Source organism: Saccostrea echinata, unplaced genomic scaffold, assembly GCF_033153115.1.
Source record: "Saccostrea echinata isolate AGI-Se365-2 ecotype Australia unplaced genomic scaffold, CSIRO_AGI_Sech_v1 ptg000029l, whole genome shotgun sequence".
NCBI lineage: Eukaryota > Metazoa > Mollusca > Bivalvia > Ostreida > Ostreidae > Saccostrea > Saccostrea echinata.
In genome coordinates, this window is record NW_026889778.1 from 5986391 (window position 1) to 6002794 (window position 16404).

At 33.6% G+C, this 16404-nt stretch overlaps 1 long non-coding RNA gene across 1 annotated transcript; it reads left to right on the plus strand.

Moving 5' to 3' along the window:
• Positions 1-1959: 1959 nt before the first annotated feature.
• On the plus strand, positions 1960-8981 carry LOC133194396 (uncharacterized). Its single transcript, XR_009722071.1, has 2 exons — positions 1960-2029; positions 8806-8981. It is a non-coding gene; the product is annotated as an uncharacterized LOC133194396 (long non-coding RNA).
• The last annotated feature ends 7423 nt before the right edge of the window (positions 8982-16404 follow it).

Sequence of the window (16404 nt, forward strand, 5' to 3'; positions counted from 1 at the left end):
ATGAAAAAAAAAATAGCTGTTAAGCAGTGATATATGTAATGTTCAGCATTAAACATACAATAAAAGATATCAGATGAGGTTTTAAACATCGATTTATTGTATTTAGTATTACTAAATTTACAGTAAAACATGTTCGGGAAAAGACGGGAAGGGGGAGCCCCGTCCGATACTACGTACCTTGTCTTTACGCTACTTTATAAAAATGAAAAAAATCGTTCGGGTTCCATTCTTTCGGCACCCCTCTTTATACAAAGAGCGGAACTTTGTTGTTTAAACCCAGGAATACACTCTTTTTCTGTATTCGACCAGAATGGAGGCACAATATGCATGCATATAACAAAACTCATTTCAGTTCAGGATCTTTTTTTAGTTTGGAGGCAAAATAACGTGCCATCCTCTTTCGTCTTAATAGACGTTAACATAATGCAACCTTGCAAAATTCACAAATTACGGAACTATAATTTACATGTCACAAGTTGACAAATGTACGAATTACATGTACACGTGAACATTGACATAACTTGCATTTACATTTAACATTTGTAAAGTTATGTTGGATAATTACAATTAACAGATTGTGCTTGAACAATTGGCAAATTATGAAATTATGATTTACAATTAACAAATTAAGGTTAACATGATTTACTTTATAAAAAAAATACAGAGTTTGAATTTTAAACCAGTTAGTTTTCCACAGAAATGTGTTATACCCATCAAAATTTTAATCAGTATTAGCTCAGGGGAGCTAAATTGACATAAACAACCCCATATATATTCTAGGTAAAGCTGATGCATTTTCAATACTTTTAAGCAATATCCTTACAAATTATATTGAACACTTTTCGTAACGAAAGATATAACACGCCATCGACCTTAATGTAGAAAAAATGAATAATTTTTTTTGGACGTTTTATTTACATCAGTGCTGAAGTGGAGTCTTAATTTGAGAAAAAATAATCTTAATCACATTTCAGATTAAGAAAAGCATTATATAAATTTGTTACAGCTAAGGCTCTTTACTGTATATAGATATGGAAAGCCGTTGGCTTTCCATATATATGATTGTGATCATACATTCATCTTCTGTTCCAAACATATTTGATTAATTAATGTTTCGAAAAAACATGCATAAATATGACCGTGTTTGAGATGAATGTTTATCTGATCTGCACTTTGAATTATAAAGTTTTTTAAATAATCAATACTAGTAGTTCAGTGTGAAAGAGCAGATCTAATATCTACAACTTTAGGCAAACGGGAACAATTGAGGAGAATGTCTAATCTATAGATTTGTGCATGAACTATATTTAATTTTTTGTGTCTAGACTTTTAACGCAATGTTGAAATTTAATTATCACACAATTTTTAGGAAGTGCAAATTTCGTTGGGTTGTTGTTGGCTATAAATGCTTAAAAATTCATCATCCCAACAGTCACGTGCATTTAAAAGGAATATGACTGGGTGCTAAACTTACTGCTAAACTTACTGATAAATAGACACATTTTGAATTTAAGTGACAGTGCTGCTTTTTGGACAATGAAAATACATAAATACTGCACTATATTTTTACTTTTTACGCTGACAAACGGATCTCTGAAGCATGCCTATGAAAGTTTACAGTGGGGTAAGCGTCTCATCGGTAGATTACTGACCACTATTGCTCAGGTCAGTCCGTTAGATTGTGCGGAGGAATGCCTGGTCCGTCCTGGATGTCTATCATTTAACTACAGACGGGCTGCGATATTTTGTGAACTGAATTATGAAAACGACACGAGTTCTGATACAGGGTTGACAACTGAAGACGGCTGGATCTTTGGTCGACGGGAATCCTGGCCAATGGTAGGTTACGATAAATACAGAAACAATGAAATTTAGATTAAAGTTGCTGAAAAGAAATAAAGAAAGAGAAACATCCTATTTTGTCAAATTTTATTAAAGGAATTGACTGAGGAATGTCAGCAGAGAAGATGTGAAATCAATGAAAAATGTGTGCTTAAGCCTCTACACAACGCGGACTGTGAAATTGCACGTAAGTAAAATACAATTTTAATAACTTGGATGTCTTACTAGGTAAAGATAGTGATGGCAAACTAACAACTAAATTTTTGATAAATGTGAAGACTTCAACTTTTCTATCGTCAACTTTCCCTATTTATGTAGCAATATACCATTATCACATGTATATCGGGTTTATGCCTCTAGTTGATTCGATTCACAAAAGCATGTTCTACGATCAATTTTTAAAACAAGGCAGGCTTCTGACAGATTATGAGAACTAAGATATAAGGAATTCCACACACACCTCTCTCTCTCTCTCTCTCTCTCTCTCTCTCTCTCTATATATATATATATATATATATTACACTCAGATAAGACTTCTTCAGCCTTCTAAACTATTAAAATCTATCTCAAATGATGTGTTGCGTGCTTTCAAAGAATGTACTGAAAAGATCATTTGGCATGTGCTAAAATTATTATTATACGCGCACTTTCTAATAAAGAAAATTCGGGTATATTGTTTTTACCCTGGTCCGTCCATCCATCTGTCTGTAACACTTCTTAATCTAACTACTCCTACATTTTAAGCAGAATGCAATTTATCTTTTGGAATATGATAGGGGTTGTCCGTCGTCGTGCGTCGTGCGTCGTCCGTCGTGCGTTAACTTTTGAACATTTTTAATTTCTTCTCTAAAACCGCTCAACCAATTTCAACCAAATTTGGTATATAGCATCTATGGTAGAAGGGAAACATAAATTGTGAATTTCATGATCCCTGCCCCCCTGGGGCCTGAGGGGTGGGGCTAAAACCACCAAAATTAATGCAATCTTTAAAAATCTTCTTCTTTACTCCTGGACATCAAGCAGTCAAACTGTTGGCATCATTGTAATAAGCATGGAGCCCTCTACCAAAATTGTGAAATTCATGGCCCCAGAGTCAGGGGTTCTGGCCCCAGGGTGGGGCTATACAGATCATATAGTGAAAGTGCATTATTTCTTTGAAAATCTTCTTCTCTGCTCCTGGGTATTAAATAGTTACTAAGTACATAGTTATGATGAGCAAGAGTGCCTCTTCCAAAATTGTGAAATTCATGGCCCCAGGGTCAGGGGTTCTGGTGTTAGGGCGGGGCTCTATAGATTATATAGTGAAAATGCATTAATTCTTTGAAAATCTTCTTCTCTGCTCCTGGGTATTAAATAAAGGAACTAAGTACATAGTTATGATGAGCAAGAGTGCCTCTTCCAAAATTGTGAAATTCATGGCCCCAGGGTCAGGGGTTCTGGTGATAGGGCGGGGCTCTATAGATTATATAGTGAAAAAGCATTAATTCTTTGAAAATCTTCTTTGCTCCTGGGTATTAAATAAAGTAACTAAGTACATAGTTATGATGAGCAAAAGTGCCTTTTCAAAAATTGTGAATTTCATGGCCCCAGGGTCAGGGGTTCTGGTGTTAGGGCGGGGCTCTATAGATTATATAGTGAAAATGCATTAATTCTTTGAAAATCTTCTTCTCTGCTTCTGGATATTAAATAAAGTAACGAAGTACATAGTTATGATGAGCAAGAGTACCTCTTCCAAAATTGTGAATTTCATGGCCCCAGGGTCAGGGGTTCTGGTGTTAGGGCGGGGCTCTATCGACTATATGGTGAAAATGCATTAATTCTTTGAAAATCTTCTCCTCTGCTCCTGGGCATTAAGGTGACAAACTAAGTACATAGTTAAGATGAGGAGGTGGGCCTCTTCCAGAATTGTGAAAGCCATGACCCCTGGGACAGGGGTTCTGGTGTTAGGGCAGGGCTCTATTGATTATATAGTGAAAATGCTTTAATTCTTTGAAAATCTTCTTCTCTGCTCCTGGGTATTATTTAAACAAACTAAGTACATAGTTATGATGAGCAAAAGTGCCTTTTCAAAAATTGTGAATTTCATGGCCCCAGGGTCAGGGGTTCTGGTGTTAGGGCAGGGCTCTATTGATTATATAGTGAAAATGCTTTAATTCTTTGAAAATCTTCTTCTCTGCTCCTGGGTATTATTTAAACAAACTAAGTACATGGTTATGATGCATAAGGATGCCTTTTCAAAAATTGTGAATTTCATGGCCCCAGGGTCAGGGGTTCTGGTGTTAGGGCGGGGCTCTATTGATTATATAGTGAAAATGCATTGATTCTTTGAAAATCTTGTTCTCTGCTACTGGAGATTATATAAACAAACTAAGTGCATGATTATGATTTTGATAATTAATCACTGTAAATAATGTATTTGAAAGGTTAATAGAATAAGATAATTATGCAAGAATGTTTATCATATAATTAAAAAAGTACTTTCTTAGTTTTAATAAACAGGTAGACCTGTAAGTAATAGATAAATAAAAATGAGACAAAAATAACTTATCTTATTAAAAGTTCTTCAAAGACCATAAGAGAGGTCAATGCTAGAGATCTTAATATGGGTTTAAAAATAGTACAGAAGCACTAATAGTTTGTTAATAGTCTGCATAGTGTTAAGTGGGGGACAGATTAGAACTTAATTTATGAGTTGATACTGAATACTAGACTAATTATTTTGTTGATCCTGATCTTCCTACTTCTCTTGCTTTAGGGCAACAAAGCTTCAACTATCAGTGTATTTAACTTCTAAATTGTTGTATTATACTCAGGTGACCGTTAAGGCCCTTGGGCCTCTTGTTTCTCATACAGTAAAGCCTGCTTATAGCGAACATGCTCACAATGAATTGACGCTTACAGGAAAGCGATTTTCATTCCCCATGACTTTAAAATATATTGTAAACTTAATGGATATAAGCAATTATACTCATAACGAAGCAAAATTGTCCATCTAGCGCATTTAGTGTTTACTGTACATTCCCATGTTTACAAAACTTTGATCCCCTATTGTGGCCCCATCCTACCCCTGAAGGTCATAATTTGGACAAAGTTGAATCTACACTAAGTAATGAAGTTTCACATAATTTTCAACTTTTCTGGCCCAGTGGTTTTTGAGAAGATTTTGAATTACTATTAAATTTTCATTCATTCTTATCTCCACTTAAAAGATGGTTTGACCCTTCATTTGTGAACAATTGTTTTACACAAGAAAGAATATTTCACATGAGAAATAAAACTCTTTGTGTTTCTAAATATTCCATCACACCTCTAGTGGGTTTCTTGTCATTTTAACTAAGATAATGATGATTTAATCCTGACGCTTCAATTCTGTACAGGCCTATGTATGATAATTATACCCTGAGGGGTATGTTTACCTGTCTTCAACAAATCAGGTGATTGTTCACAGTGAATACTTTTCAAGCATAATTGATCGAGTTTTCTGCCTACTGAAAATACTGATCTTGAACAATAGGAGTTGAATGTGAAATTTGTAACGAACCACAATAAAAGACTTCTGGCTGTGTCCTTTTATAATTAGGCCATTCCAAGTTTTTTCTCTGTTCAGCGTCCACCCATCCTTCAAAAACCTACCTATCTATTCGCAAAAAACACACAAGCCAAAAAATAAAACACAGACTTTATAGTCTTTAAAATGCATTTCATTTCATTAATCTATTTTTCACGTACAAAAAGCTATTCTTTAGCAAAATCAATGTATTAAATGCTTAAAATTTAAATATACCTATAATGACATTTTGTAAACAAATACTTGGAGATATAGACAGAATTGAAAAATTTTGACCAGAATAATCAATTTCAGGACTCCTGATTTTGTTTGTTTTTTTCTCATATGTGGTGTCAAAAACCAAGGCGCACGCGGACGCTAAACATAGAAAAAACTTGGAATGGCCTTATAGATAAAAATCAAAGAGATAGTGAGTAAACTTATTTTTTACATTTCTGGGAGGGATATCATTCTCACTGCTGTACAAATTAGTGTAAAATCATAAAAAGTCATCAATATAAATTTTTTTTTGGCCAAGTAGATGTTAGAGAGAGAGAGAGAGAGAGAGAGAGAGAGAGAGAGAGAGATTACCCCAGGTGTATAGCCCAATGCAAAACTTTAAAAGCTTGAGATAGCAAATGCGCAGAAGACACAATATTTGAAAAGCCATACTTTTCTTTCATGCATTGTTTTCAGAAAACCCAAAGCTGAAAATTTATACCCATGTCAACATAGTGCAACTTTTATCCGTATTGTACATTTAAAAAAAAAGTATGATTAAATAATTAAATCAAACTGTTTTGAATAGCAAAATCAAGCTATATCAATATAGCTAATTCAACTACAGACTTTAATCAATTTTAAGAGATTGTGCAAGACCTGTTTTAATTCTTAATCATTCTTAAAATATTCTTAAAATATTCATATCATTATTCCTGGTTCAAAGAAGAGCAAGGCATATGACCAAAACCAAAAAGTTTATGATCTATTGATTTAATAAACGTGTATGTAGTGAGAAGATCAGTAAATAATGATGACAGGTGGGAAACGGCCGGGTTAATATTCACAAATTTTAGGAGTTTTCAACATTTAAGACCATGCAGACATAACACTCCTTCCCCTTTTCCCTCTTCCCAGCCCCAGGCTTATTTATTTATACAAATTATTTATAACTTGTTTTGATATAAAATAAATTGTGATTAATACAAAAATGTACATGTTCACGAAGTTTAATGGTGGATCTCTGAATGATTTTCATTTTCTGATTCTGGGAGGGTGGGCTGACCCTAGGGGGTCATAAATATAATGTCAAGCAGACTATAACTGACACAATTTTGACACAGGTCATATTGTGATCATTTCCAGTTTCAGGGTGAGGATGAATTCAAAGGGGTCATAACCTTTGTACACTTTAATGCATAATGACCCAAGGGACAATATTATATATGGTTAAGGGGAGAAGTTTTCAACCGTTTTCAAGATATATGATCATTTGAAGTTTTAGGGTCTGGGAATGACCTCAAGGGGTTATGACCCCATATATCCTATTTAGTGTGTCATATCACAAAGATGACTTAGGGGCTTTTGCTTTAACTATAGATATTTTATTGGTTCTGGTTCCAAAGAGTGGGAATAACCCCAGGGGCTTCAGGCGACGATCCAGGATTTTTTTCCAAGGGGGGGGGGGGGGTCATCCGCAGTGAAAAAAATTCAAACCAGAAATTTCTTGACAAGCATAAAAAACATCAAAAAAAACCAACGTAAACTTCTTTCCCAAATGTGAAACACCTATTGGGGGGGGGGGGGGCGCTCACTTCTTAAGGCTCATATGTATGACTTTTCAGCCCCCCCCCCCCAGATCAGCGCATGGACTTGCCTCCATATATAATTTTCATATGGTATTCCAATGATCTTTGACCCTTTTCCAACTATAGGCCCCTAACTATTTTCATTTCTGATTATTTCCCCCCGTTCTATACTAAACTTTTAAAATAATATATTCATAATGTACTTACCACCTGTTATACGTACTGTTAACTTCATACAATAATAAATCCATTTAAAACACACACAATTAATATCCCCACTGGTAATAATGATGTACATACACCATGTGCAATCCAATAATGATAAACGTAAAAGTAGTGCTCGTAGTGTGACGTAATTCCAACGCCATGCGCGGGTCTAGAAATTTTCCAAAAAGGTGTACATTTGTAAAATTTATAATTACATACAATGTTTTAATTTTACATAAGTTTGTGTTATCTATTCCAAACATGACAGGTAAATGGGTGAATCTTGGATGGGGGTTGATTTTTGACATAGTTGATCGGGTCAAGGTGTGGAAAGAGGTTCTCCAAGTCCTACCCATATACTGATAAAAATTTGCACAAGTTGTCATTTTGGTATCTAATTTTTTAAGTTCATCAAAAAAGCTATGCACTAAAAATTATTGTATTTGTTGTTTTGACAATAAATTCAATAAGTTCCAATTATGGGCCAAAAATTACCCCCCCCCCTTTTTTTTTTACACAAATCTTTCAAAAATTCTCTCTTTAACAGACTGATAATGAAATATGTACATAAGAGGCCCATATGGGCTGCATGTTCACCTGAGCATTTAATGCTTGATTTAAATGTATGCTTCTATCCTGGTTACCAGAATTTGAAGGAGAGCGTATTTAGAGGAAAACACCTTAGTGTGGGTATTACTGTCTTATGACAGCATCTATTTAATGTATGTTGAGCATGTGTTAGAAAGGTATGATACGCATAATGCTAAAATTCATGAAATTCATGATTAATATTCATCTCTACTGATATATTTTCACACAGTAAGCATATAATGCTGTTTTGCGTAGCGAACATATGCTGCAATTATATGAAGTGTATTTTTCTGATTTGAGAGCTTAACTAAAATTAAAGTATACTTATACTGTTATGACGTGTAAGTTAAATGAAATAAGAAAACCATCATCTCCTTTTGCCCTAACAAATGTCTCAATAGATTTCGCAAAAACCCTGTATACACAAATTTGTTTTATAAGATGTTTTCTTTTTTCAAAAAATTGCAAGGGACATAGGCTTTATTAATGTATAAACGTGTGCTAAATTTGTGTGTTAAATATTTATTGCATAGTTTATTGTAATTTATAACAGAGTGTATGAGTATGTAATGTTATTTCCTCGTAAACCATTACTTTTCCAAATCTTTACAAAAATATTTCCGGTCACAATAGATTAGTTTTCAATTTACATAGAAAATATACATTTAAAAAAAAAATTATAAAAAAAATACAAAAACTTTAAAAACCTTAACTTTAACAAGGAATTTAGAATTTGATTTTAATTTAATTGTACATACATTTTTCATTAAAACAAAAACTCTTTCGTAATATGCATATTTCATTTTGCAGATTGCCATCCATTGAACCTTATCCTTCCAAAGCACGTCAGAAATTTTAGTTCAGACATAGCTGTAGATTTTGGTAGCAAGCATAAATTGTCCTGCTTGGACAAATTTAATCAAACGGGAGACGGAATTGTAAGTTGTTTGTGGAACGGAACTTGGAGTGACGTCAATATCATGTGTCATAGTCATAGTATGTATTTTTCTTTATGTTTAATTAAGGAAAATAATTGTTTGAAACGATCTTTAGCAACATTAAATGTGACTTTTTATTGCTTACATAATGCGGAGTACAATACAGCTATTGTGATAGGCGAGCATTTATCTCACAAACGTAAAGTTAAAAACCCCGATTTTTTAAAACTATGTGTGAACTTGAAGTACAGCAGTATGTCTGTATGCATTACTACCTACCAATATGTCAAAGCATTGTAAATACCATTGAAGATTTAAAAACTTTAACTATATATAAGAAAATGTCAAAATTTAATTCAAACCTGTGTCGCTCATGAGTATGTATGAATATATCCAAAGACCTGTCGTTTTAGCTCACCTGAGCTGAAAGCTCAAGTGAGCTTTTCTGATCACATTTTGTCCGCCGTCCGTATGTCCGTCTGTCAACTTTACACATTTTCGACTTCCTCTAGAACCACTGGGCAAATTTCAACCAAACTTGCCACAAAGCATCCTTGCGTAAAGGGGATTCAAGATTGTTCAAATAAAGGGCCACACCCTTTTTCAAGGGGAGATATTTAAGAATTACTGAAAATTTGATGGCAACTTTTAAAAATCTCAAGAACCACTAGGCCAAAAAAGTTGAAACGTGGACATAGTGTAGGTTGTTTAAATCATGACCCCCCTGGATTTTGTAGGGCCCTAATTGGGAAATCAAAGTACTTGTATATAGGAAAAAATCTTCAAAAATCTTCTCAAGAACAGCAATGCCATGATAAGTCATACTGATTTGGAAGCATCCTAAGGGTAGTGTAGATTCAAGTTTGTTCAAATCATGACCCCTGAGGGTAGGGGGTGCCAAAATGGGGGGTCAAAGTTTTACACAGGAATATATAGTTTAAAAATCTTTTCAAGAACAGCAAAGTCATGATTAGTCATATTGATGTTGAAGCATCCTCAGGTAGTGTAGATTCTAGTTTGTTCCAATCTTGACCCCCGGAGGTAGGGTGGGGCCACAATTGTGGATCAAGGTTTTACATAGGAATATAGCAAAAAAAAATCTTTAAAAACCTTCTTCTCAAAAACACATTGATATGGAAGCATCCTCAGGTACTACAGATTCAGGTTTGTTCAAATTATTACCCGCCGGGAGTCGGGTGGAGCCACAATGGGGGATCAAAATTTTCATATATATAAAAAATAATCTTTAAAAAAATCGTCTTCTCAAGAACAGCGAAATCATGATTAGTCATATATTCAGGTAGTGTAGATTTAAGTTTGTTCAAATCATGATCCCTTGGGGAAGGGTGGGGCCAGAATAGTGATCAAAGATATACATAAGAACAGCAGGGCCATAATGACTAAGGTGAGCGTTGAGGTCCTGTTCAAACAGTTTACACAATGATACGTTTAAAGATTATTTACTTTCTTGTTTTATTTTTATTGTGAATGGGCCAAAAAGCAATTTATAATACATATGTCAGAGCTGAAAAATGCATGATATCTATGATTGACAATACCTATAGAAATACCTGTAATATTGTATATATTATAGTACTTAGAAAATTATTGCAATGTCAACACCTTTTTTGTAGTGAAATGTGAAGATAACGAATAGTAATCATGCTCGAAGTTCAATTAAACAATAGAAATTGTGAGCAGAGCAAACACGGACATGATAAAATCAGGTGTCATGGAGGAATGAACATCCCCTGTCGACCAGTCACACCCGCCGTGTGCTCATTGTCATGATCGGGTAAACAGAAAAATCCGTACACAATTCAATGAGAAAATAATGGCCTAACAAATCGTATGAAAGATGTTAGTCAACATTGGACTAATTGAGAGATTGTGTTTACATGTATCGACCATTGCATTTGCGAATTGTTGGCTTTAAACGAGATTGTTGATATCCTTGCCTCATCAACTTATTTTAATAGCCTGCTTCGTTTTAGAAACTGATGTTACGTGGAACAGGATCTTGCGTATCACATAAACCCCATATGCAGGTGATTATGGTATACTGCTCCATAAATAAGCACAGGACGAAATACCATCTTTAAGCAATCGCTTAATGGTGGTTTAAAGGTAGCTTAATGGTGGCTTAAAGAAGTTAATTAGTTGCAGCTTCTAAGTGCTTAATGTCCAAACTTCAGTAAGCTACCGTTAAGCCACCTTTAAGCTGCAGCTTAATGGTGGCTTAGTGTCCAAACTTAATCAAACCACCTTTACGCATCCTTTATCAAGTCTTTAAATTAACTTGCTGAGTTCGGCGATATATATCTTATATTTCAATATAATTTACGAAAAATCTTATTCAATTCATAATGTTGTCTCGCTAATTCTTATATTTTTGCCAATGTATATAAACTCGGGCGCTGAGAGCAGCTTCTGCAAACGCCTTAAATATTTTGCCATCAAAAAATCAGTTTAAATACTTGTTCCAAAATTATTTTTATCCATTAACACATACTATATATTCTAATTTTAAAAAGAAATCACGTTGTATTTTTCTTTCGTGTGTGGAGAGCCACGTTCCGCTGCTGGATTCATAAAAAAAATTGTAATATAGAGTCATTTTCTTCTAAAAAAAATGATACTGAGTATATATATCTCTAAGTCTCTTTTTTCTTGGGTAGAGAAATGTTTAAGATTTTGATATATATATAATTCGTGGTTAAGTACCAATAAATTGTATCTTTTAAAATAATGCAGGACAGTTCACAATAGCTCAGTCGGTAGAGCGCTCGCTTCGTGATCGGAAGGTCGTGAGTTCGAATCTTGGCCGTAACTGACCTAAGTCGATAAAAAATAGGTAGCAACTGTTCCTTCGCCATGCGCTCAGCACTTTGAAGTGAAAGTTGCGGGCCCTTCGGATGAGACCTTAAAAACGGAGGCCCCGTGTCACGGCAGGCGTCGGCACGATAAAGATCCCTCACTGCTCAATGGCCGTAAGTGCCGAGTAAAGGTCAAAATGATTTCCTTCAAAATTTGAAGCCCTTCATCGGTATATGGTGACGTCTTGATATGAGCGAAAAATTCTCGAATAGGACGTAAAACAACATACAATCAATCATTAAAATAATGCAGAAGTAAGAATTTATCAAAATAGTCCGTCTTCAATGATTGTTATTTCAAAATAAATTTTCAGAAGAACAGTCGATCAGATTAAAGATGACATCTGACCAGATTTGTACACATTGGGAAGCGGGGTAACAGTGTACAGTATATCAACTGGTTAGAACAATAGACCTTAATTAGGTGTCCCCACCAGTCCCCGGTCAGCTAACAGGAAACTATACACAACGTACAGTGACATGTTTTGATGATCAATCATTTTTACGAAACTTAAAATTTAACGCAAGCATATAACAAAGTAAAAATTACGATTCTAGGCAAAAAGACAATTATTTTAATACCCATTATGATATAAAAAGAATTAAAACTGAAGATGATATGTTAAAATATATTTTAAAAACTTAAATGTTACGCAAAAATTGTCAACAAAAACCGTAAATATCCGCAGCATATTTATAAGAACTATAATCTGTTTTTTTTTTTCATCTTCCTCTTTTCGGCGATATATTCCTTTTTAATAACAAAATTTTGTTATATCTGTTGAAATTCAATCTTTTCATGCTTATGAAACTGTGAATAACAGAGCAAGGAATAACCTAAATGAAAAAAAGTTGTTTCACACCGAACATCACACCGAACTCCACTGTTGAATAATATTAACGTAGTATAAAAGTGTTTTTTTTTTAAAAATATATATGTACAATTATTCATTTTTTTTTTTAAATTTTCATAACAAATATACAAACATCTTTCACTCACCCTTTCATACATGTTGGAAAAGAAGAACATTAATATATATATATATATATATATATATATATATATATATGCATTCTATCTGTTTTCTCCCACTATGAACCTGCATTCAGCAATTGCGTTCATAGGACGATAGACGCAACATCTTCTGCTGTGAGTGCAATATTCGTTTCTCACACCCGCACAGTACAAGCAACTACACTAATTTAACGTGTTCAGAAGTATATATATGAAATGTTTTGCAGAGGGAATAAATCTTAGTTTTTAATAATATCCCCCGGAAAAAAAAGAAATTCAAAATGATTAGAATTACTGATTTATATCTTTAAAAAAATAATATTGGTCAATGTATTTAATTGTAAAATAAAACTTTTTACAAATTGAAAGAACTGCTATATCTTTAATATTTCTGTTCATATTTATGCATATTTTTGTAAAGAACGATAAATCTTCACGCTACGCAGTACAGTTAAGGCAACATTTTCTATAAAAAGGCACCAAAAACGAGACACTTCAAGTTCAACCGTCTTATTTTTTAGCATGAAACTCTATCTGAAATATCTTAATGTCTTTATGAAGAGTTTGTCCATCGCTTTTCACATCGGTATTTTTTGTCATCATGTGACCCTCTAAAGTCACGTGAGTTCCGATTTTAGGTCAAAATATGAAATGTCAAGTTTAACCAAAAAGTGCAAGGGCAAGGCAAACAATATTTGAACTGCACAAGGTTTCATTGCGTCCCTTGGTATCTATCCTATCGAAAAACTGATGCTCATTCAGTCAGATTTCTGAGATATTTAAGTTATTCATTGAAAACAAACCCCAGTATTCAAAAATAGGGTATTTTTCATCATTGAATCGGAAATTTTAAATTGCCTAATGAATTACAAAGAAATGAGCATCACTTTTCAAAAACTAGACAGTAAAATAAAGAATTCAAAATAAAAACCTACCTCTTGGGTTGTCGCCTTGCCCTTGCACTTTTTGATTAAAAATTGAAATCTTAACACATTCATTCTAAATATAGTTTTCAAACGCATCATTGACCCAGCATGGGAGATAACTCTGTGGTACTTAGAAGAGTTTATGTACCTCGCAAATTTTAAACAAATAATACCTACGGACTGCGCTGGGCTTTATTTCACTTAATCAAAACGGTATGCATGAAAAAATCTTTGACTTTACTTTGTTTTGTATATCTTCGTTCTTTTATACGCTACACAAGACGTATTTGACACCTACCGCATTTCCTCCGTTCGCCTAAAATTTGCCGCAACATCCATCATGTAAATGAACTGGAAAATGCCCATGGTTAAAAATATTGAAAGATATTCAGTCATTTGTAATAAAATAAAATAGACAGCCCCTATCAATGATAAAACATATATTCTTCCTCAGTAGACACACAGAAAAAATATCTCCAACAGAACTTAGTATTTTTTTTTTAATTTTTATTTTTTTTTTTTACACATGTGATTATTTTAGTTATCAAACCTTCAACTGTTTATGGATTCTAGACTACGTTAAAAGTTTTAAGAACAGGAGGAAGGGATTGGGGTGCTTACTCCTGTATTTAATAACCTGTTTTCCTTTCTACAGATCTAACCCCCCCCCCCCCCCCAATCACCAGTTTGCCTCTGGCTCCTTTGATACCATATACCTTACTGGCATGTTAAAAATAAATTATTAAACAGTGTTTACATCAGGTTTTACTTATTTGGGTATTGTAGCACAAATCATATCGGCGTAGGGGGGGGGGGGGCTTTAGTCTCATGTTTTGAGTAATTATCAATCAATGCGCAAACAAGATAATCATAGTAAAAACTTTGTAATCAAGAAACAGATACTCTGTTAAAGAACAGGTGAACACAATATACATGCTGAAATTTAGATCTTGTACCCCAAAACACAGACAGGTGCATAGGCAGAATGGAAGTGAAGTGTACGCAGAGATCGGCTGGGGTCCGCTTTGAGACCCCCAGTGGGTCCAGATGAGGGCCCAGGGGCGAAGTCCCTGGAAGCTCATGGTTTTTTACCAAATATTTCATTCAAAATCATGCCATTTCGATTTTCTTTAGAAATTACAAGACATAGTAATATTGTTTTTAACACAGTTAAATACTTCCGTTCAAATTTATTGTACATGTAGAGGCTGAATATTTTTTAAGAAGATATATTGGTATCATCTTTCAGCAACAAATATAACTAATAATTTCAATTTTTAATAAAAATAATATTTCAAATCATATTCTAGTGGATCACAGCATTCAACGGTTGATATTTTCTCAAAGATCTTAAAATAAATTATCAATGTGTTATAGAAGAATTCCAAATTAATGTTTTATTTGGTTTTGGCAATGATTTAATAAAACATTACAATTTTTTTTTTTATAAAGACATGGTAATATAGAATTTGAATTTGAATCGAAACAGTATGAGATAAAATAATTTGAAACACAAATATTTGCTGGATTGTATTGATATTTTTTTTCTCTTCTCACAAATCTCTTCCTCCCCCCCCCCCCCATTTTTTTTAATTTGTAAACGATGTGTACGCACCTGCGTATTTGCGTATAAGCAGCTACGCGCCTATCAGAATACATGGAAGTAAAGATACTCAAATCTTAAGAGCCTTCAAACTTTCACACCACTGTACTGTTAAAAATTCAAAGTATTAGTTATCTAGAAAATTTATTTGATTAAAAACAGCCTTTCAAATTCAAAGACAAGCTGTGAAGGGATTTCTGAGCAGGTGCAAAATATTTCAAACAGTCCACAGTTCAAACAGTTCTTCTGGATGAAATCAATTCTGAAAACAAAATGAAATACCATTATGGAAGGTTCATTGGTGTTTTAAAAAAGTGATACTCAAAACAATGCATTGAGTAACATGGAAAGCATATACATGACTCTACTGTTTTTATTATCAAAACATTTCAATAATCTTGGTAGGAATATGTATGGTTTAGAGCTTATATGGAGCATACCTTTTTATTTCATTGGTGGAAACACTTGCTGCCTGAATGAATTGTTCAAATTGTTTGGGAGTAGCTACAACATGAGTGAAAAACATAATGATTACTATTGTAGAATGAAATGACATTGCATTGTACAAAACAAACCATGCTATACTATATTTTCTGATTTTCATAAAATAAATGGGAACAAACTTTTGATACAAAACTTTTCTGGGAAATTGAAACCTATGACATTTGCAAAAGTAGAATTGGTAGCTATACTTAATTTAAGTAAAAAAAATTTAATATACTAGAGATAACATTTAATTCTTTCACCTATACAATATTAAAAAAAAATATTTAACACTGGCATACTATAAAATTAATGTGAAATGCTTTAGTGTGATCATACCCAGTGGAGAAATTGATGCATCTATTTTGATAGTTCTAGCTGATGTAAATGCCAGTTTTAACCAGTTCTGTGATAGCTACAATGACAAAAGAATTATACATATAAACAGTACATAAATACATGTATACACATATAAGATTGACTTAATGTACATGTAGTCAGACAAATGAAAATTCAAACATTTTTTCTTCATTAATGTAGAAATTCTACAAATTTACAGCCTTGTGAT